A 23037-nucleotide genomic window follows, 5' to 3' on the forward strand; every position below is an offset into this window, starting at 1 on the left:
GATCGATCCCAGGAAGACCAGTAGTAGTTTAATATGCACATCTGGAGGCATTCTGTAATCTTTGGACTATCAGACATTTGACGAAATACAGAAGTTGCATCGGGATTGAATACGACTGGCACCATGGGCCCTTTCTCCCATGGCAGCAATGACTCAAAGAGTTTACGCTTTGATCGTTCACTGGAAGACCAGTAGTAGCTTCCGATGCACATCCGGAGGCATTCTGTAATCTGTGGACTATCGGAGTGTTTAGGAACACAGAAATTGCTTTGGGATTGAGTACAAAAGTCACCATGCGCACTTTCCTCCATGGGAGTAATTCTCAAACAGTCTACGGTTTGATCGTTCCCTGGAAGACCATTAGTAGTTTCCGATGCATATCTGGAGGCATTCTGTAATCTGTGGACTTTCAAAGTATTGATGAAACAGAGAAATTGCCTCGGTATTGAATACAACAGTCACCATGCGCACTTTCCTCCATGGGTGTAATGTCTGAAACAGTCTACGCTTTGATCGTTCCCTGGAAGACCAGTAGTAGTTTCCGATGCACATCTGGAATTATTCTGTAATCTGTGGACCTTCGAAGTGTTGATGAAACACAGAAATTACATCGGGAGTGAATACAACAGTCACCATCCGCACTTTCCTCCATGGGAGTAATCCTAAAACAGGCTGCGATTTGATTGTTCCCTGGAAGACCAGTAGTAGTTTCCGAAGCACATCGGGAGGCATTCTGTAATCTGTGGACTATCAGACTGTTGATGAAACACAGAAATTGCATCGGGATTGAATACAACAGTCACCATACGCACTTTCCTCCATGGGTGTAATGTCTGAAACAGTCTACGCTTTGATCGTTCCCAACAAGACCAGTAGTAGTTTACGATGCACATCTGGAAACAATCTGTAACCTGTGGACTATATGAGCGTTGATGAAACACAGAAATTGCATCGGGATTGAATACAACAGTCACCATGCCCACTTTCCTCCATGGGAGTAATGTCTCAAACAGTCCACACTTTGATCGTCCCTGGAAGACCAGTGGTAGTGTCCGATGCACATCTGGAGACAATCTGTAATCTGTGGACTATCAGAGTGTTGATGAAACAGGGAAATTGCATCGGGATTGAATACAACAGACACCATGCGCAGTTTCCTCCATGGGAGTAATGTCTCAAACAGTCTACGGTTTGATCGTTCCCAGGAAGAACAGTAGTAGTTTAATATGCACATCTGGAGGCATTCTGTAATCTGTGGACTATCAGACTTTTGATGAAATACAGAAGTTGCATCGGGATTGAATACGACAGGCACCATGTGCACTTTCCTCAATGGGAGTAATGTCTCAGACAGACTACGCTTTGATCGTTCACACGAAGACCAGTAGTAGTTTCCGGTGCACATCTGGAGGCATTCTGTAATCTGTGGACTATCAGAGTGTTGATGAAACACAGAAAATGCATCGGGATTGAATACAACAGTCTCCATGTCCACTTTCTCCAATGGGAGTAATGACTCAAAGAGTTTACGCTTTGATCGTTCAATGGAAGACCAGTAGTAGTTTCCGATGCACATCTGGAGGCATTCTGTAATCTGTGGACTATCAGACTGTTGATGAAACACAGAAATTCCAACGGGATTGAATACAACAGTCACCATACGCACTTTCCTCCATGGGAGTAATGTCTGAAACAGTCTACGCTTTGATCGTTCCCAGGAAGACCAGTAGTAGTTTCCGATGCACATCTGGAGACAATCTGTAATCTGTGGACTATCAGAGTGTTGATGAAACACGGAAATTGCATCGGGATTGAATACAACAGTCACCATGCGCAGTTTCCTCCATGGGAGTAATGACTCAAAGAGATTACGCTTTGATCGTTCACTGGAAGACCAGTAGTAGCTTCCGATGCACATCCGGAGGCATTCTGTAATCTGTGGACTATCAGAGTGTTTAGGAACACAGAAATTGCTTTGGGATTGAATACAAATGGCACCATGCGCACTTTCCTAAATGGGAGTAATTCTCAAACAGTCTACGCTTTTATCGTTCCCTGGAAGACCAGTAGTAGTGTCCGATGCACATCTGGAGGCATTCCGTAATCTGTGGACCTTCAAAGTGTTGATGAAACACAGAAATTGCCTCGGTATTGAATACAACAGTCACCATGCCCACTTTCCTCCATGGGAGTAATGTCTGAAACAGTCTACGCTTTGATCGTTCCCTGGAAGTCCAGTAGTAGTTTCCGATGCACATCTGGAGGCATTCTGTAATCTGTGGACTATTCGACTGTTGATGAAACACAGAAATTGCATCGGGATTGAATACAACAGTCACTATACGCACTTTACTCCATGGGTGTAATGTCTGAAACAGTCTACGCTTTGATCGTTCCCAGGATGACCAGTAGTAGTTTCCAATCCACATCTGGAGACAATCTGTAAACTGTGGACTGTCAGAGCGTTGATGAAACACAAAAATTGCATCGGGATTGAATACAACAGTCACCATGCCCACTTTCCCCCATGGGAGTAATGTCTCAAACAGGCTACACTTTGATCGTCCCTGGAAGACCAGTGGTAGTGTCCGATGCACATCTGGAGGCATTCTGTAATCAGTGGACTATCAGAGTGTTGATGAAACACAGAAATTGCATCGGGAATGAATACAGCACTCACCATGTGCACTTTCCTCCATGGGAGTAATGTCTCTAACAGTCTACGCTTTGATCGTTCCCTGGAAGACCAGTAGTAGTTTCCGATGCACATCTGGAGGCATTCTGTAATCTGTGGACTATCAGAGTGCTGATGAAACACAGAAATTGCATCGGGTTTGAATACAACAGTCACCATGAGCACTTTCCTCCATGGGAGTAACGTCTCAGACAGTCTACCTTTTGATCGTTCCCAGGAAGACCAGTAGTAGATTTCGATGCACATCTGGAGGCATTCTGTAATCTGTGGACTATCAGAGTGTTGTTGAAACACAGAAAATGCATCGGTATTGAGTACAACAGTCACCACGCGCACTTTCCTCCCATGGGAGTAATGACTCAAACAATCTACGCTTTGATCGTTCCCAGGAAGACCAGTAGTAGTTTCCGATGCACATCTGGAGGCAATCTGTAATCTGTGGACTATCAGAGTGTTGATGAAACACAGAGAATGCATCGGGATTGAATACAACAGTCTCCATGGGCACTTTCTCCCATGGCAGTAATGACTCAAAGAGTTTACGCTTTGATCGTTCACTGGAAGACCAGTAGTAGCTTCCGATGCACATCCGGAGGCATTCTGTAGTCTGTGGACTATCAGAGTGTTTAGGAACACAGAAATTGCTTTGGGATTGAATACAAAAGTCACCATGCGCACTTTCCTCCATGGGAGTAATTCTCAAACAGTCTACGCTTTGATCGTTCCCTGGAAGACCAGTAGTAGTTTCCGATGCACATCTGGAGGCATTCTGTAATCTGTGGACCTTCAAAGTGTTGATGAAACAGAGAAATTGCCTCGGTATTGAATACAACAGTCACCATGCGCACTTTCCTCCATGGGAGTAATGTCTGAAACAGTCTACGCTTTGATCGTTGCCTGGAAGAACAGTAGTAGTTTCGGCTGCACATCTGGAATCATTCTGTAATCTGTGGACTATCAGACTGTTGATGAAACACAGAAATTGCATCGGGATTGAATACAACAGTCACCATACGCACTTTCCTCCATGGGTGTAATGTCTGTAACAGTCTACGCTTTGATCATTCCCAGGAAGACCAGTAGTAGTTTACGATGCACATCTGGAGACAATCTGTAACCTGTGGACTATAAGAGATTTGATGAAACACAGATATTGCATCGGGATTGAATACAACAGTCACCATGCCCACTTTCCTCCATGGGAGTAATGTCTCAAACAGTCCACACTTTGATCGTCCCTGGAAGACCAGTGGTAGTGTCCGATGCACATGTGCAGGCATTCTGTAATCTGTGGACTATCAGGGTGTTTATGAAACACAGAAAATGCATCGGGATTGAATACAACAGTCTCCATGGGCACATTCTCCCATGGGAGTAATGACTCAAAGAGTATACCCTTTGATCGTTCCCAGGAAGACCAGTAGTAGTTTCCGGTGCACATCTGGAGGCATTCTGTAATCTGTGGACTATCAGACTGTTGATGAAACACAGAAATTGCATCGGGATTGAATACAACAGTCACCATACGCACTTTCCTCCATGGGTGTAATGTCTGAAACAGTCTACGCTTTGATCGTTCCCAACAAGACCAGTAGTAGTTTACGATGCACATCTGGAGACAATCTGTAACCCGTGGACTATAAGAGCGTTGATGAAACACAGAAATTGCATCGGGGTTGAATACAACAGTCACCATGCCCACTTTCCTCCATGGGAGTAATGTCTCAAACAGTCCACACTTTGATCGTCCCTGGAAGACCAGTGGTAGTGTCCGATGCACATCTGGAGACAATCTGTAATCTGTGGACTATCAGAGTGTTGATGAAACAGGGAAATTGCATCGGGATTGAATACAACAGACACCATGCGCAGTTTCGTCCTTGGGAGTAATGTCTCAAACAGTCTACGGTTTGATCGTTCCCAGGAAGAACAGTAGTAGTTTAATATGCACATCTGGAGGCATTCTGTAATCTGTGGACTATCAGACTTTTGATGAAATACAGAAGTTGCACCGGGATTGAATACGACAGGCACCATGTGCACTTCCTCAATGGGAGTAATGTCTCAGACAGACTACGCTTTGATCGTTCACACGAAGACCAGTAGTAGTTTCCGGTGCACATCTGGAGGCATTCTGTAATCTGTGGACTATCAGAGTGTTGATGAAACACAGAAAATGCATCGGGATTGAATACAACAGTCTCCATGTCCACTTTCCTCCATGGGAGTAATGTCTCAAACAGTCTACGCTTTGATCGTTCCCAGGAGGACCAGTAGTAGTTTCCGATGCACATCTGGAGACAATCTGTAATCTGTGGACTATCAGAGCGTTGATGAAACACTGAAATTGCATTGGGATTGAATACAACAGTCACCATGCCCACTTTCCTCCATGGGAGTAATGTCTCAAACAGTCTACGCTTTGATCGTTCCCAGGAGGACCAGTAGTAGTTTCCGATGCACATCTGGAGACAATCTGTAATCTGTGGACTATCAGAGCGTTGATGAAACACTGAAATTGCATTGGGATTGAATACAACAGTCACCATGCCCACTTTCCTCCATGGGAGTAATGTCTCAAACAGTCTACGCTTTGATCGTTCCCAGGAAGACCAGTAGTAGTTTCAGATGCACATCTGGAGACAATCTGTAATCTGTGGACTATCAGAGTGTTGATGAAACACGGAAATTGCATCGGGATTGAATACAACTGTCACCATGCGCAGTTTCCTCCATGGGAGTAATGTCTCAAACAGTCTACGGTTTGATCGTTCCCTGGAAGACTAGTAGTAGTTTACGATGCACATATGGAGGCATTCTGTAGTCTGTGGACTATTAGAGTGTTGATGAAACACAGAAAATGCATCGGGATTGAATACAACAGTCTCCATGGGCTCTTTCTCCCATGGGAGTAATGACTCAAAGAGATTACGCGTTGATCGTTCACTTGAAGACCAGTAGTAGCTTCCGATGCACATCCGGAGGCATTCTGTAATCTGTGGACTATCAGAGTGTTTAGGAACACAGAAATTGCTTTGGGATTGAATACAAATGGCACCATGCGCACTTTCCTACATGGGAATAATTCTCAAACAGTCTACGCTTTGATCGTTCCCTGGAAGACCAGTAGTAGTGTCCGATGCACATCTGGAGGCATTCCGTAATCTGTGGACCTTCAAAGTGTTGATGAAACACAGAAATTGCCTCGGTATTGAATACAACAGTCACCATGCCCACTTTCCTCCATGGGAGTAATGTCTGAAACAGTCTACGCTTTGATCGTTCCCTGGAAGTCCAGTAGTAGTTTCCGATGCACATCTGGAGGCATTCTGTAATCTGTGGTCTATTCGACTGTTGATGAAACACAGGAATTGCATCGGGATTGAATACAACAGTCACTATACGCACTTTCCTAAATGGGTGTAATGTCTGAAACAGTCTACGCTTTGATCGTTCCCAGGATGACCAGTAGTAGTTTACAATCCACATCTGGAGACAATCTGTAACCTGTGGACTGTCAGAGCGTTGATGAAACACAAAAATTGCATCGGGATTGAATACAACAGTCACCATGCTCACTTTCCCCCATGGGAGTAATGTCTCAAACAGGCTACACTTTGATCGTCCCTGGAAGACCAGTGGTAGTGTCCGATGCACATCTGGAGGCATTCTGTAATCAGTGGACTATCAGAGTGTTGATGAAACACAGAAATTGCATCGGGATTGAATACAGCACTCACCATGTGCACTTTCCTCCATGGGAGTAATGTCTCTAACAGTCTACGCTTTGATCGTTCCCTGGAAGACCAGTAGTAGTTTCCGATGCACATCTGGAGGCATTCTGTAATCTGTGGACTATCACAGTGCTGATGAAACACAGAAATGGCATCGGGTTTGAATACAACAGTCACCATGAGCACTTTCCTCCAGGGGAGTAACGTCTCAGACAGTCTACGTTTTGATCGTTCCCAGGAAGACCAGTAGTAGATTTCGATGCACATCTGGAGGCATTCTGTAATCTGTGGACTATCAGAGTGTTGTTGAAACACAGAAAATGCATCGGTATTGAGTACAACAGTCACCACGCGCACTTTCCTCCCTGGGAGGAATGTCTCAAACAGTCTACGCTTTGATCGTTCCCAGGAAGACCAGTAGTAGTTTCCGATGCACATCTGGAGACAATCTGTAATCTGTGGACTATCAGAGCGTTGATGAAACACTGAAATTGCATTGGGATTGAATACAACAGTCACCATGCCCACTTTCCTCCATGGGAGTAATGTCTCAAACAGTCTACGCTTTGATCGTTCCCAGGAGGACCAGTAGTAGTTTCCGATGCACATCTGGAGACAATCTGTAATCTGTGGACTATCAGAGCGTTGATGAAACACTGAAATTGCATTGGGATTGAATACAACAGTCACCATGCCCACTTTCCTCCATGGGAGTAATGTCTCATACAGTCTCCGCTTTGATCGTTCCCAGGAAGACCAGTAGTAGTTTCCGATGCACATCTGGAGACAATCTGTAATCTGTGGACTATCAGAGTGTTGATGAAACACGGAAATTGCATCGGGATTGAATACAACAGTCACCATGCGCAGTTTCCTCCATGGGAGTAATGTCTCAAACAGTCTACGGTTTGATCGTTCCCTTGAAGACTAGTAGTAGTTTACGATGCACATATGGAGGCATTCTGTAGTCTGTGGGCTATTAGAGTGTTGATGAAACACAGAAAATGCATCGGGATTGAATACAACAGTCGCCATTGGCTCTTTCTCCCATGGGAGTAATGACTCAAAGAGATTACGCTTTGATCGTTCACTGGAAGACCAGTAGTAACTTCCGATGCACATCCGGAGGCATTCTGTAATCTGTGGACTATCAGAGTGTTTAGGAACACAGAAATTGCTTTGGGATTGAATACAAATGGCACCATGCGCACTTTCCTCCATGGGAGTAATTCTCAAACAGTCTACGCTTTGATCGCTCCCTGGAAGACCAGTAGTAGTGTCCGATGCACATCTGGAGGCATTCCGTAATCTGTGGACCTTTAAAGTGTTGATGAAACACAGAAATTGCCTCGGTATTGAATACAACAGTCACCATGCCCACTTTCCTCCATGGGAGTAATGTCTGAAACAGTCTACGCTTTGATCGTTCCCTGGAAGTCCAGTAGTAGTTTCCGATGCACATCTGGAGGCATTCTGTAATCTTTGGACTATTCGACTGTTGATGAAACACAGAAATTGCATCGGGATTGAATACAACAGTCACTATACGCACTTTCCTCCATGGGTGTAATGTCTGAAACAGTCTACGCTTTGATCGTTCCCAGGATGACCAGTAGTAGTTTCCAATCCACATCTGGAGACAATCTGTAACCTGTGGACTGTCAGAGCGTTGATGAAACACAAAAATTGCATCGGGATTGAATACAACAGTCACCATGCCCACTTTCCCCCATGGGAGTAATGTCTCAAACAGGCTACACTTTGATCGTCCCTGGAAGACCAGTGGTAGTGTCCGATGCACATCTGGAGGCATTCTGTAATCAGTGGACTATCAGAGTGTTGATGAAACACAGAAATTGCATCGGGATTGAATACAGCACTCACCATGTGCACTTTCCTCCATGGGAGTAATGTCTCTAACAGTCTACGCTTTGATCGTTCCCTGGAAGACCAGTAGTAGTTTCCGATGCACATCTGGAGGCATTCTGTAATCTGTGGACTATCAGAGTGCTGATGAAACACAGAAATTGCATCGGGTTTGAATACAACAGTCACCATGAGCACTTTCCTCCATGGGAGTAACGTCTCAGACAGTCTACGTTTTGATCGTTCCCAGGAAGACCAGTAGTAGATTTCGATGCACATCTGGGGGCATTCTGTAATCTGTGGACTATCAGAGTGTTGTTGAAACACAGAAAATGCATCGGTATTGAGTACAACAGTCACCACGCGCACTTTCCTCCTTGGGAGGAATGTCTCAAACAGTCTACGCTTTGATCATTCCCGGAAGACCAGTAGTAGTTTCCGATGCACATCTGGAGGCACTCTGTTATCTGTGGACTATCAGACTGTTGATGAAACACAGAAATTGCATCGGGATTGAATACAACAGGCACCATGTGCACTTTCCTCCAAGAGAGTAATGTCTTAAACAGTCTATTCTTTGATCGTTCCCTGGAAGACCACAAGTAGTTTTCGATGCACAACTGGAGGCATTCTATAATCTGTGGACCTTCAAAGTGTTGATGAAACACAGAAATCGCATCGGGATTGAATACAACAGTCACCATCCGCACTTTTCTCCATGTTAGTAATGTCTCAAGCAGTCTAGGCATTAATCGTTCCCTGGAAGACCAGTAGTAGTTTCCGATGCACATCTGGAGGCATTCTGCAATCAGTGTACTATCTGAGTGTTCATGAAACACAGAAATGGCATCGGGATTGCATACAACAGTCACCATGCGCACTTTCCACCATGGGAGTAATGTCTCTAACAGTCTACGATTTGATCGTTCCCTGGATGACCAGAAGTAGTTTCCGATGCACATCTGGAGGCATTCTGTTTTCTGTGGACTATCACAGTGTTGATGAAACACAGAAATTGCATCGGGATTGAATACAACAGTCACCATGCGCACTTTCTTCCATAGGAGAGATGACTCAAACAGTCTACGCTTTGATCGTTCACTGGAAGACCAGTAGTAGTTTCCGATGCACATCTGGAGTCATTCTGTAATCTGACGACTATCAGAGTGTTGATGAAACACAGAAATTGCATCGGGATTGAATACAACAGTTACCATGCGCTCTTTCCTCCATGGAAGTAATTCTCAAACAGTCTACGTTTTGATCGTTCCCAGGAAGACCAGTAGTAGTTTCCGATGCACATCTGGAGACAATCTGTAACCTGTGGACTATCAGAGCGTTGATGAAACACAGAAATTGCATCGGGAATGAATACAACAATCACCATGCCCACTTTCCTCCATGGGAGTAATGTCTCAAAAAGTCTACACTTTGATAGTCCCTGGAAGAACAGTGGTAGTATCCGATGCACATCTGGAGGCATTCTGTAATCTGTGGACTATCAGAGTGTTGATGAAACACAGAAATTGCATCGGGATTGAATACAGCAATCACTATGCGCACTTTCCTCCATGAGAGTAATGTCTCTAACAGTCTACGATTTGATCGTTCCCTGGAAGACCAGTAGTAGTTTCCAGTGCACATCTGGAGGCATACTGTAATCTGTGGACTATCAGAGAGCTGATGAAACACAGAAATTGCATCGGGATTGAATACAACAGTCACCATGAGCACTTTCCTCCATGAGAGTAATGTCTCAAACAGTCTAAGCTTTGATCGTTCAATAGTAGACCAGTAGTAGTTTCCGATACACATCTGGAGGCATACTGTAATCTGTGGAGTATCAGAGTGTTGATGAAACACAGAAGTTGCATCGGGATTGAATACAAATGTCACCATGCACACTTTCCTCCATAAAAGTAGAGTCTCAAGCAGACTACGCTTTGATCATTCCCTGGAAAACCAGTAGTAGTTTCCGATGCACATCTGGAGGCACTCTGTAATCTGTGGACTATCAGACTGTTGATGAAACACAGTAATTGCATCGGGATTGAATACAACAGGCACCATGCGCACTTTCCTCCAAGGGAGTAATGTCTTAAACAGTCTATTCTTTGATCGTTCCCTGGAAGACCACAAGTAGTTTTCGATGCACATCTGGAGGCATTCTATAATCTGTGGACCTTCAAAGTGTTGATGAAACACAGAAATTGCATCGGGATTGAATACAACAGTCACCATCCGCTCTTTTCTCCATGATAGTAATGTCTCAAGCAGTCTAGGCTTTGAACGTTCCCTGGAAGACCAGTAGTAGTTTCCGATGCACATCTGGAGGCATTCTGCAATCTGTGGACTATCTGAGTGTTCATGAAACGCAGAAATGGCATCGGGATTGCATACAACAGTCACTATGCGCACTTTTCACCATGGGAGTAATGTCTCTAACAGTCTACGATTTGATCGTTCCCTGTATGACCTAAAGTAGTTTCCGATGCACATCTGGAGGCATTCTGTTTTCTGTGGACTATCACAGTGTTGATGAAACACAGAAATTGCATCGGGATTGAATACAACAGTCACCATGAGCACTTCCCTCCATCGGAGTAATGTCTCAAACAGTCTACGCTTTGATCGTTCCCTGGAAGACCAGTAGTAGTTTCCGATGCACATCAGGAGGCATTCTGTTATCTGTGGACTATCAGAGTGTTGATGAAACACAGAAAATGCATCGGGAATGAATACTACAGTCACCATGTGCACTTTCCTCCATGGGAGTAATGTCTCAAAGAGTTTACGCTTTGATCGTTCCCTGGAAGACCAGTAGTAGTTTCCGATGCACATCTGGAGGCATTATGTAATCTGTGGACTATGAGATTGTTGAAGAGACACAGAAATTGCATCGGGACTGAATGCAAGAGTCATTATGCGCACTTTCCTCCATGGGAGTAATGTCTCAAGCAATCTACGCTTTGATCGTTCCCTGGAAGACCAGTAGTAGTTTCCGATGCACATCTGGCGGCATTCTTTATCTGTGGACCTTCAAAGTGTTGATGAAACCCAAAAATTGCATCGGGATGAATACAACAGTCACCATGCGCACTTCCCTCCATGGGAGTAATGTATCTAACAGTCTACCATTTGTTCGTTCCCAGGAAGACCAGTAGTAGTTTCCGATGCACTTCTGAAAGCATTCTGTAATCTTTGGACTATCAGACTGTTGACGAAACACAGAAATTGCATCGGGATTGAATACAACAGTCACCATGCGCACTTTCCTCCATGGGAGTAATTCTCAAACAGTCTACGCTTTGATCATTCCCTGGAAGACCAGTAGTAGTTTCCGATGCACATCTGGAGGAATTTTGTAATTTGTGGACCTTCAAAGTATTGATGAAACTCTGAAATTGAATCGGTATTGAATACAACAGTCACCATGCGCACTTTCCTCTATGGGAGTAATGACTGAAACAGTCTACGCTTTGATCGTTCCCCGGAAGACCAGTAATAGTTTCCGATGCACATCTGGAATCATTCTGCAATCTGTGGACCTTCGAAGTGTTGATGAAACACACAAATTACATCGGAAGTGAATACAACAGTCACCATCCGCACTTTCCTCCATGGGAGTAATTCTCAAACAGTCTACGCTTTGATCGTTCCCTGGAAGACCAGTAGTAGTTTCCGATGCACATCTGGATTAATTCTGTAATTTGTGGACCTTCAAAGTATTCATGAAACACTGAAATTGCCTCGGTATTGAATACAACAGTCACCATACGCACTTTCCTCCATGGGTGTAATGTCTGAAACAGTCTACGCTTTGATCGTACCCAGGATGACCAGTAGTAGTTTCCGATCCACATCTGGAGACAATCTGTAACCTGTGGACTGTCAGAGCGTTGATGAAACACAAAAATTGCATCGGGATTGAATACAACAGTCACCATGCCCACTTTCCTCCATGGGAGTAATGTCTCAAACAGTCTACACTTTGATCGTCCCTGGAAGACCAGTGGTAGTGTCCGATGCACATCTGGAGGCATTCTGTAATCAGTGGACTATCAGAGTGTTGATGAAACACAGAAATTGCATCGGGATTGAATACAGCACTCACCATGTGCACTTTCCTCCATGGGAGTAATGTCTCTAACAGTCTACGCTTTGATCGTTCCCTGGAAGACCAGTAGTAGTTTCCGATGCACATCTGGAGGCATTCTGTAATCTGTGGACCATCAGAGTGCTGATGAAACACAGAAATTGCATCGGGATTGAATAGAACAGTCACCATGAGCACTTTCCTCCATGGGAGTAACGTCTCAGACAGTCTACGTTTTGATCGTTCCCAGGAAGACCAGTAGTAGATTTCGATGCACATCTGGAGGCATTCTGTAATCTGTGGACTATCAGAGTGTTGTTGAAACACAGAAAATGCATCGGTATTGAGTACAACAGTCACCACGCGCACTTTCCTCCCTGGGAGGAATGTCTTAAACAGTCTACGCTTTGATCATTCCCGGAAGACCAGTAGTAGTTTCCGATGCACATCTGGAGGCACTCTGTTATCTGTGGACTCTCAGACTGTTGATGAAACACAGAAATTGCATCGGGATTGAATACAACAGGCACCATGCGCACTTTCCTCCAAGAGAGTAATGTCTTAAACAGTCTATTCTTTGATCATTCCCTGGAAGACCACAAGTAGTTTTCGATGCACATCTGGAGGCATTCTATAATCTGTGGACCTTCAAAGTGTTGATGAAACACAGAAATCGCATCGGGATTGAATACAACAGTCACCATCCGCACTTTTCTCCATGTTAGTAATGTCTCAAGCAGTCTAGGATTTAATCGTTCCCTGGAAGACCAGTAGTAGTTTCCGATGCACATCTGGAGGCATTCTGCAATCAGTGTACTATCTGAGTGTTCATGAAACACAGAAATGGCATCGGGATTGCATACAACAGTCACTATGCGCACTTTCCACCATGGGAGTAATGTCTCTAACAGTCTACGATTTGATCGTTCCCTGGATGACCAGATGTAGTTTCCGAAGCACTTCTGGAGGCATTCTGTTTTCTGTGGACTATCACAGTGTTGATGAAACACAGAAATTGCATCGGGATTGAATACAACAGCCACCATGAGCACTTCCCTCCATCGGAGTAATGTCTCAAACGGTCTACGCTTTGATCGTTCCCTGGAAGACCAGTAGTAGTTTCCGATGCACATCTGGAGGCATTCTGTTATCTGTGGACTATCAGAGTGTTGATGAAACATAGAAAATGCATCGGGAATGAATACTACAGTCACCATGTGCACTTTCCTCCATGAAAGTAATGTCTCAAAGAGTTTACGCTTTGATCGTTCCCTGGAAGACCAGTAGTAGTTTGCGATGCACATCTGAAGGCATTCTGTAATCTGTGGCCAATCACAGTGTTGAGCAAACACAGAAATTGCATCGGGATTGAATACAACAGTCACCATGCGCACTTTCTTCCATAGGAGCAATGTCTCAAACAGTCTACGCTTTGATCGTTCACTGGAAGACCAGTAGTAGTTTCCGATGCACATCTGGAGTCATTCTGTAATCTGTGGACTATCAGAGTGTTGATGAAACACAGAAATTGCATCGGGATTGAATACAACAGTTACCATGCGCTCTTTCCTCCATGGAAGTAATTCTCAAACAGTCTACGTTTTGATCGTTCCCAGGAAGACCAGTAGTAGTTTCCGATGCACATCTGGAGACAATCTGTAACCTGTGGACTATCAGAGCGTTGATGAAACACAGAAATTGCATCGGGATTGAATACAACAATCACCATGCCCACTTTCCTCCATGGGAGTAATGTCTCAAACAGTCTACACTTTGATAGTCCCTGGAAGACCAGTGGTAGTGTCCGATGCACATCTGGAGGCATTCTGTAAACTGTGGCCTATCAGAGTGTTGATGAAACATAGAAATTGCATCGGGATTGAATACAGCAATCACTATGCGCACTTTCCTCCATGGGAGTAATGTCACTAACAGTCTACGATTTGATCGTTCCCTGGAAGACCAGTAGTAGTTTCCAATGCACATCTGGAGGCATTCTGTAATCTGTGGACTATCAGAGAGCTGATGAAACACAGAAATTGCATCGGGATTGAATACAACAGTCACCATGAGCACTTTCCTCCATGAGAGTAATATCTCAAACAGTGTAAGCTTTGATCGTTCCCTGGATGACCTGAAGTAGTTTCCGATGCACATCTGGAGGCTTCTGTTTTCTGTGGACTATCACAGTGTTGATGAAACACAGAAATTGCATCGGGATTGAATACAACAGTCACCATGAACACTTCCCTCCATCGGAGTAATGTCTCAAACTGTCTACGCTTTGATCGTTCCCTGGAAGACCAGTAGTAGTTTCCGATGCACATCTGGAGGCATTCTGTTATCTGTGGACTATCAGAGTGTTGATGAAACACAGAAAATGCATCGGGAATGAATACTACAGTCACCATGTGCACTTTCCTCCATGGGAGTAATGTCTCAAAGAGTTTACGCTTTGATCGTTCCCTGGAAGACCAGTAGTAGTTTCCGATGCACATCTGGAGGCATTATGTAATCTCTGGACTATGAGGTTGTTGAAGAGATCAGAAATTGCATCGGGACTGAATACAAGAGTCATTATGAGCACTTTCCTTCATGGGAGTAATGTCTCAAACAATCTACGCTTTGATCGTTCCCTGGAAGACCAGTAGTAGTTTCCGATGCACATCTGGCGGCATTCTTTATCTGTGGAGCTTCAAAGTGTTGATGAAACCCAGAAATTGCATCGGGATGAATACAACAGTCACCATGCGCACTTTCCTCCATGGGAGTAATGTATCTAACAGTCTACCATTTGTTCGTTCCCAGGAAGACCAGTAGTAGTTTCCGATGCACTTCTGAAAGCATTCTGTAATCTTTGGACTATCAGACTGTTGACGAAACACAGAAATTGCATCGGGATTGAATACAACAGTCACCATGCGCAATTTCCTCCATGGGAGTAATTCTCAAACAGTCTACGCTTTGATCGTTCCCTGGAAGACCAGTAGTAGTTTCCGATGCACATCTGGAGGAATTCTGTAATTTGTGGACCTTCAAAGTATTGATGAAACACTGAAATTGCCTCGGTATTGAATACAACAGTCACCATGCGCACTTTCCTCCATGGGAGTAATGACTGAAACAGTCTACGCTTTGATCGTTCCCCGGAAGACCAGTAATAGTTTCCGATGCATATCTGGAATCATTCTGCAATCTGTGGACCTTCGAAGTGTTGATGAAACACAGAAATTACATCGGAAGTGAATACAACAGTCACCATCCGCACTTTCCTCCATGGGAGTAATTCTCAAATAGGCTACGATTTGAACGTTCCCTGGAAGACCAGTAGTAGTTTCCGATGCACATCTGGAGGCATTCTGTAATCTGTGGACTATCAGACTGTTGATGAAACACAGATATTGCATCGGGATTGAATACAACAGTCACCATACGCACTTTCCTCCATGGGAGTAATTCTCAAACAGTCTACGATTTGATCGTTCCCTGTATGACCTGAAGTACCTTCCGATGCACATCTGGAGGCATTCTGTTTTCTGTGGACTATCACAGTGTTGATGAAACACAGAAATTGCATCGATATTTAATACAACAGTCACCATGAGCACTTCCCTGCTTCAGAGTAATGTCTCATACAGTCTACGCTTTGATCGTTCCCTGGAAGACCAGTAGTAGTTTCCGATGCACATCTGGAGGCATTCTGTTATCTGTGGACTATCAGAGTGTTGATGAAACACAGAAAATGCATCGGGAATGAATACTTCAGTCACCATGTGCACTTTCCTAAATGGGAGTAATGTCTCAAAGAGTTTACGCTTTGATCGTTCCCTGGAAGACCAGTAGTAGTTTCCGATGCACATCTGGAGGCATTCTGTAATCTGTGGACTATCACAGTGTTGGTTAAACACAGAAATTGCATCGGGATTGAATACAACAGTCACCATGCGCACTTTCCTCCATAGGATCAATGTCTCAAACAGTCTACGCTTTGATCGTTCCCTGGAAGACCAGTAGTAGTTTCCGATGCACATCCGGAGGCATTCTGTAATCTGTGGACTATAAGAGTGTTGATGAAACACAGAAATTGCCTCGCGATTGATTACAACAGTCACCATGCGCACTTTCCTCAATGGGAGTAATGTCTCAAACAGTCTACGCTTTGATCGTTCCCTGGAAGACCAGTACTAGTTACCGATGCACATCTGGAGGCATTATGTAATCTGTGGACTATGAGATTGTTGAAGAAACACAGAAATTGCATCGGGACTGAATACAAGAGTCATTATGCGCACTTTCCTCCATGGGAGTAATGTCTCAAACAATCTACGCTTTGATCGTTTCCTTGTAGACCAGTAGTAGTTACCGATGCACATCTGGAGGCATTGAGTAATCTTTGGACTATCAGAGTGTTGATGAAACACACAAATTGCATCGGGATTGAATACAACAGTCACCATGCGCACTTTCCTCCATGGGAGTAATGTCTGAAACAGTCTACGCTTTGATCGTTCCCTGGAAGACCAGTAGTAGTTTCCGATGCACATCTGGCGGCATTCTTTATCTGTGGACCTTCAAAGAGTTGATGAAACCCAGAAATTACATCGGGATGAATACAACAGTCACCATGCGCACTTTCCTCCATGGGAGTAATTCTCAAACAGTCTACGCTTTGATCGTTCCCTGGAAGACCAGTAGTAGTTTCCGATGCACATCTGGAGGAATTCTGTAATTTGTGGACCTTCAAAGTATTGATGAAACACTGAAATTGCCTCGGTATTGAATACAACAGTCACCATGCGCACTTTCCTCCATGGGAGTAATGTCTGAAACAGTCTACGCTTTGATCGTTCCCTGGAAGACCAGTGGTAGTGTCCGATGCACATCTGGAGGCATTCTGTAAACTGTGGCCTATCAGAGTGTTGATGAAACATAGAAATTGCATCGGGATTGAATACAGCAATCACTATGCGCACTTTCCTCCATGGGAGTAATGTCACTAACAGTCTACGATTTGATCGTTCCCTGGAAGACCAGTAGTAGTTTCCAATGCACATCTGGAGGCATTCTGTAATCTGTGGACTATCAGAGAGCTGATGAAACACAGAAATTGCATCGGGATTGAATACAACAGTCACCATGAGCACTTTCCTCCATGAGAGTAATATCTCAAACAGTGTAAGCTTTGATCGTTCCCTGGATGACCTGAAGTAGTTTCCGATGCACATCTGGAGGCTTCTGTTTTCTGTGGACTATCACAGTGTTGATGAAACACAGAAATTGCATCGGGATTGAATACAACCGTCACCATGAACACTTCCCTCCATCGGAGTAATGTCTCAAACTGTCTACGCTTTGATCGTTCCCTGGAAGACCAGTAGTAGTTTCCGATGCACATCTGGAGGCATTCTGTTATCTGTGGACTATCAGAGTGTTGATGAAACACAGAAAATGCATCGGGAATGAATACTACAGTCAAAATGTGCACTTTCCTCCATGAGAGTAATGTCTCAAAGAGTTTACGCTTTGATCGTTCCCTGGAAGACCAGTAGTAGTTTCCGATGCACATCTGGAGGCATTATGTAATCTGTGGACTATCACACTGTTGACGAAACACAGAAATTGCATCGGGATTGAATACAACAGTCACCATGCGCAATTTCCTCCATGGGAGTAATTCTCAAACAGTCTACTCTTTGATCGTTCCCTGGAAGACCAGTAGTAGTTTCCGATGCACATCTGGAGGAATTCTGTAATTTGTGGACCTTCAAAGTATTGATGAAACACTGAAATTGCCTCGGTATTGAATACAACAGTCACCATGCGCACTTTCCTCCATGGGAGTAATGACTGAAACAGTCTACGCTTTGATCGTTCCCCGGAAGACCAGTAATAGTTTCCGATGCATATCTGGAATCATTCTGCAATCTGTGGACCTTCGAAGTGTTGATGAAACACAGAAATTACATCGGAAGTGAATACAACAGTCACCATCCGCACTTTCCTCCATGGGAGTAATTCTCAAATAGGCTACGATTTGAACGTTCCCTGGAAGACCAGTAGTAGTTTCCGATGCACATCTGGAGGCATTCTGTAATCTGTGGACTATCAGACTGTTGATGAAACACAGATATTGCATCGGGATTGAATACAACAGTCACCATACGCACTTTCCTCCATGGGAGTAATTCTCAAACAGTCTACGCTTTGATCGTTCCCAGGAAGACCAGTAGTAGTTTCAGATGCAGATCTGGAGACAATCTGTAATCTGTGGACTATCAGAGTGTTAATGAAACACAGAAGTTGCATCGGGATTGAATACAAATGTCACCATGCACAATTTCCTCCATGAAAGTAGAGTCTCAAACAGACTACGCTTTTGATCATTCCCTAGAAAACCAGTAGTAGTTTCTGATGCACATCTAGAGGCATTCTGTAATCTGTGGACTATCAGATTGTCGATGAAACACAGAAATTGCATCGGGATTGAATACAACAATCACCACGCGCACTTTCCTCCAAGGGAGTAATGTCTTAAACAGTCTATTCTTTCTTCGTTCCCTGGAAGACCACAAGTAGTTTTCGATGCACATCTGGAGGCATTCTATAATCTGTGACCTTCAAAGTGTTGATGAAACACAGAAATTGCATTCGGATTGAATACAACAGTCACCATCCGCTCTTTTCTCCATGTTAGTAATGTCTCAAGCAGTCTAGGCTTTGAACGTTCCCTGGAAGACCAGTAGTAGTTTCCGATGCACATCTAGAGGCATTCTGCAATCTGTGGACTATCTGAGTGTTCATGAAACACTGAAATGGCATCGGGATTGCATACAACAGTCACCATGCGCACTTTTCACCATGGGAGTAATGTCTCTAACAGTCTACGATTTGATCGTTCCCTGTATGACCTGAAGTACCTTCCGATGCACATCTGGAGGCATTCTGTTTTCTGTGGACTATCACAGTGTTGATGAAACACAGAAATTGCATCGATATTTAATACAACAGTCACCATGAGCACTTCCCTGCTTCAGAGTAATGTCTCATACAGTCTACGCTTTGATCGTTCCCTGGAAGACCAGTAGTAGTTTCCGATGCACATCTGGAGGCATTCTGTTATCTGTGGACTATCAGAGTGTTGATGAAACACAGAAAATGCATCGGGAATGAATACTTCAGTCACCATGTGCACTTTCCTAAATGGGAGTAATGTCTCAAAGAGTTTACGCTTTGATCGTTCCCTGGAAGACCAGTAGTAGTTTCCGATGCACATCTGGAGGCATTCTGTAATCTGTGGACTATCACAGTGTTGGTTAAACACAGAAATTGCATCGGGATTGAATACAACAGTCACCATGCGCACTTTCCTCCATAGGATCAATGTCTCAAACAGTCTACGCTTTGATCGTTCCCTGGAAGACCAGTAGTAGTTTCCGATGCACATCCGGAGGCATTCTGTAATCTGTGGACTATAAGAGTGTTGATGAAACACAGAAATTGCCTCGCGATTGATTACAACAGTCACCATGCGCACTTTCCTCAATGGGAGTAATGTCTCAAACAGTCTACGCTTTGATCGTTCCCTGGAAGACCAGTACTAGTTACCGATTCACATCTGGAGGCATTATGTAATCTGTGGACTATGAGATTGTTGAAGAAACACAGAAATTGCATCGGGACTGAATACAAGAGTCATTATGCGCACTTTCCTCCATGGGAGTAATGTCTCAAACAATCTACGCTTTGATCGTTTCCTTGTAGACCAGTAGTAGTTACCGATGCACATCTGGAGGCATTGAGTAATCTTTGGACTATCAGAGTGTTGATGAAACACACAAATTGCATCGGGATTGAATACAACAGTCACCATGCGCACTTTCCTCCATGGGAGTAATGTCTGAAACAGTCTACGCTTTGATCGTTCCCTGGAAGACCAGTAGTAGTTTCCGATGCACATCTGGCGGCATTCTTTATCTGTGGACCTTCAAAGTGTTGATGAAACCCAGAAATTACATCGGGATGAATACAACAGTCACCATGCGCACTTTCCTCCATGGGAGTAATTCTCAAACAGTCTACGCTTTGATCGTTCCCTGGAAGACCAGTAGTAGTTTCCGATGCACATCTGGAGGAATTCTGTAATTTGTGGACCTTCAAAGTATTGATGAAACACTGAAATTGCCTCGGTATTGAATACAACAGTCACCATGCGCACTTTCCTCCATGGGAGTAATGTCTGAAACAGTCTACGCTTTGATCGTTCCCTGGAAGACCAGTGGTAGTGTCCGATGCACATCTGGAGGCATTCTGTAAACTGTGGCCTATCAGAGTGTTGATGAAACATAGAAATTGCATCGGGATTGAATACAGCAATCACTATGCGCACTTTCCTCCATGGGAGTAATGTCACTAACAGTCTACGATTTGATCGTTCCCTGGAAGACCAGTAGTAGTTTCCAATGCACATCTGGAGGCATTCTGTAATCTGTGGACTATCAGAGAGCTGATGAAACACAGAAATTGCATCGGGATTGAATACAACAGTCACCATGAGCACTTTCCTCCATGAGAGTAATATCTCAAACAGTGTAAGCTTTGATCGTTCCCTGGATGACCTGAAGTAGTTTCCGATGCACATCTGGAGGCTTCTGTTTTCTGTGGACTATCACAGTGTTGATGAAACACAGAAATTGCATCGGGATTGAATACAACAGTCACCATGAACACTTCCCTCCATCGGAGTAATGTCTCAAACTGTCTACGCTTTGATCGTTCCCTGGAAGACCAGTAGTAGTTTCCGATGCACATCTGGAGGCATTCTGTTATCTGTGGACTATCAGAGTGTTGATGAAACACAGAAAATGCATCGGGAATGAATACTACAGTCACCATGTGCACTTTCCTCCATGGGAGTAATGTCTCAAAGAGTTTACGCTTTGATCGTTCCCTGGAAGACCAGTAGTAGTTTCCGATGCACATCTGGAGGCATTATGTAATCTCTGGACTATGAGGTTGTTGAAGAGACACAGAAATTGCATCGGGACTGAATACAAGAGTCATTATGAGCACTTTCCTTCATGGGAGTAATGTCTCAAACAATCTACGCTTTGATCGTTCCCTGGAAGACCAGTAGTAGTTTCCGATGCACATCTGGCGGCATTCTTTATCTGTGGAGCTTCAAAGTGTTGATGAAACCCAGAAATTGCATCGGGATGAATACAACAGTCACCATGCGCACTTTCCTCCATGGGAGTAATGTATCTAACAGTCTACCATTTGTTCGTTCCCAGGAAGACCAGTAGTAGTTTCCGATGCACTTCTGAAAGCATTCTGTAATCTTTGGACTATCAGACTGTTGACGAAACACAGAAATTGCATCGGGATTGAATACAACAGTCACCATGCGCAATTTCCTCCATGGGAGTAATTCTCAAACAGTCTACGCTTTGATCGTTCCCTGGAAGACCAGTAGTAGTTTCCGATGCACATCTGGAGGAATTCTGTAATTTGTGGACCTTCAAAGTATTGATGAAACACTGAAATTGCCTCGGTATTGAATACAACAGTCACCATGCGCACTTTCCTCCATGGGAGTAATGACTGAAACAGTCTACGCTTTGATCGTTCCCCGGAAGACCAGTAATAGTTTCCGATGCACATCTGGAATCATTCTGCAATCTGTGGACCTTCGAAGTGTTGATGAAACACAGAAATTACATCGGAAGTGAATACAACAGTCACCATCCGCACTTTCCTCCATGGGAGTAATTCTCAAACAGGCTACGATTTGAACGTTCCCTGGAAGACCAGTAGTAGTTTCCGATGCACATCTGGAGGCATTCTGTAATCTGTGGACTATCAGACTGTTGATGAAACACAGATATTGCATCGGGATTGAATACAACAGTCACCATACGCACTTTCCTCCATGGGAGTAATTCTCAAACAGTCTACGCTTTGATCGTTCCCAGGAAGACCAGTAGTAGTTTCAGATGCAGATCTGGAGACAATCTGTAATCTGTGGACTATCAGAGTGTTAATGAAACACAGAAGTTGCATCGGGATTGAATACAAATGTCACCATGCACAATTTCCTCCATGAAAGTAGAGTCTCAAACGGACTACGCTTTTGATCATTCCCTGGAAAACCAGTAGTAGTTTCTGATGCACATCTAGAGGCATTCTGTAATCTGTGGACTATCAGATTGTCGATGAAACACAGAAATTGCATCGGGATTGAATACAACAATCACCACGCGCACTTTCCTCCAAGGGAGTAATGTCTTAAACAGTCTATTCTTTCTTCGTTCCCTGGAAGACCACAAGTAGTTTTCGATGCACATCTGGAGGCATTCTATAATCTGTGACCTTCAAAGTGTTGATGAAACACAGAAATTGCATCCGGATTGAATACAACAGTCACCATCCGCTCTTTTCTCCATGTTAGTAATGTCTCAAGCAGTCTAGGCTTTGAACGTTCCCTGGAAGACCAGTAGTAGTTTCCGATGCACATCTAGAGGCATTCTGCAATCTGTGGACTATCTGAGTGTTCATGAAACACAGAAATGGCATCGGGATTGCATACAACAGTCACCATGCGCACTTTTCACCATGGGAGTAATGTCTCTAACAGTCTACGATTTGAT

The sequence above is a fragment of the Schistocerca gregaria genome, chromosome 3 (genome assembly GCF_023897955.1).
Source record: "Schistocerca gregaria isolate iqSchGreg1 chromosome 3, iqSchGreg1.2, whole genome shotgun sequence".
Lineage (NCBI taxonomy): Eukaryota > Metazoa > Arthropoda > Insecta > Orthoptera > Acrididae > Schistocerca > Schistocerca gregaria.